At 41.0% G+C, this 2,001-nt stretch overlaps 1 non-coding gene across 1 annotated transcript; it reads right to left on the bottom strand.

Annotated features, from left to right (window-relative positions):
* Positions 1-736: 736 nt before the first annotated feature.
* TRNAS-GGA (transfer RNA serine (anticodon GGA)) lies at positions 737-809 on the bottom strand. The gene has a single exon. It is a non-coding gene; the product is annotated as a tRNA-Pro (tRNA).
* Positions 810-2,001: the final 1,192 nt, after the last annotated feature.

Genomic DNA, 2,001 nt, shown 5'->3' with positions numbered 1-2,001 from the left:
AGTGCCTGCTGGCAACAATTAGAGAAAAGCCCACACAGCAACTAAGACCCAGGACAGACAAAAATAAATAAATAAAAACATTAAAAAAAAATAAAAAAGAATCTCAACATAGCTAGATTAGTGTTTAGAAGACAATTTAAGGTCTTATGTATTAACACTAATAAATCAAGGGATCAAATTATATTAAACATCAAAAACAAGATACTAGAAAAGTACAACAGAGTAAGTATAAGGCAAACTAAAAGAAGAGATTTATGACAGTGAATTGCATAACATACAGTTTAAAATTGGTAGTGCAAATACCATGATCACCTTATAAAACATGACTATCTAGTCACCTAATCCAAGAGCAAACATAGATATTTTTCAAGTGAGGAAAGTTACTTACCAAAGAAGGCATTATGCCAGTACCCTAGAGGTCTACTCTGTACCACTCTTAATAGAGTTTGGCATATTTTCATTCAGCCTCTTCCTTTTCCACACACACACATAAACATTTGACTAGCTGAAACAAAAGGATCAAACAGCAGGTTATAGATGTACTATAGGCTCTATTCAGACTTCCCTGAGTGCTCAGTTGGTAAAGAATCCACCTGCAATACAGGAGTGAGTGAAGTCACTCAGTCGTGTCCGACTCTTTGCTACCCCGTGAACTGTAGCCTACCAGGCTCCTCCATCCACGGGATTCTCCAGGCAAGAGTACTGGAGTGGGTTGCCATTTCCTTCTCCAGGGGATCTTCCTGACCCAGGGATTGAACCCGGGTCTCCTGCATCCCAGGCAGACGCTTTAACCTCTGAGCCACCAGGGAAGCCCAATACAGGAGACCTTGGTTCAATTCCTGGGTTGGGAAGATCTGGTGGAGAAGAGATAGGCTACCCACTCCAGTATTCTTGGGTTTCCCTGGTGGCTCAGCTGGTAAAGAATCTGCCTGCAATCCAGCAGACCTGGGTTTGATCCCTTGGTTGAGAAGATCCCTGGAGAAGGGAAAGGCTATCCACTCCGGTATTCTGGCCTGGAGAATTCCATGGACTGTATAGTCCATGGAGTCGCGAGGAGTCAGACACGACTGAGCGACTTTCACTCTCACTCTCTCATAGTCTCTAACCAACTAAGAGCCTTCTGTGCTCTGCTCAAAAGTGGCAGTCCTGCCACCCGTTTAACACATTGTTCTAAATATTATTCCCAGATGTGGTATACGTTGCCTTCAGATTTCTGAAGTGTCACCTGCGACAACCAATCTTGACAATTTTAGGTTCAGTTGGAGATTTCAGATTCATAAGATTGAAACAGTCCAGCACTAGATTTCCCAGATTTATATAAAACCCTACAATAGGAAGCTCAGCATGCCAGCATCAAGAGCAATGACTATATGGGAGTCCTTGAAAATTCTGAGAAGCTATTTATTAGCCTTAACAACTAGCAGCTCAATGTGAAGAATGAAACCATGGAGAGGTGTGGGGGTTCACACTGACTTAGAAATTCTGAGTTCCACATAGGAATCAATCTCTCTTCTAACTGTTTTCCAAGTTTAGTTTCCAATTTACCAAAGAGGAAGAGATCCAATCACCAAGCTGAGAAAAACACAAAGCCATAGCTTTGCCCAGATTTTTATTAGTTTGGTTTTAATAGACACCTAGTCTAGACATGGCATCCGTTCCCATAACTTCATGGAAAACAGATGGGGAAAAGTAGAAACAATGACAGATTTATTTTCTCGGGTTCCAAAATCACTGTGAACTGTGAGTGTAGCCATGAAATTAAAAGGATAACAAGGAGAGACAAAAAAGCCTTCCTCAGTGACCAATGCAAAGAAATAGAGGGGGAAAAAAAAAGGCAGAATAGGAAAGACTAGAGATCTCGTCAAGAAAATTAGAGTACCAAGGGAACATTCATGAAAAGATAGGAACAATAAAGGACAGGAATGGTATGGACCTAACAGAAGCAAAAGATATTTAGAAAAGGTGGTAAGAACACACAGAAGAACTATACACACAAGATCT

This window comes from Moschus berezovskii, chromosome 21 (assembly GCF_049115385.1).
Source record: "Moschus berezovskii isolate FMDL1 chromosome 21, NW_MosBer_1.0, whole genome shotgun sequence".
Lineage (NCBI taxonomy): Eukaryota > Metazoa > Chordata > Mammalia > Artiodactyla > Moschidae > Moschus > Moschus berezovskii.
The sequence above is the reverse complement of the archived record's forward strand: the minus strand, read 5'-3'. Positions and strand labels throughout refer to the sequence as shown.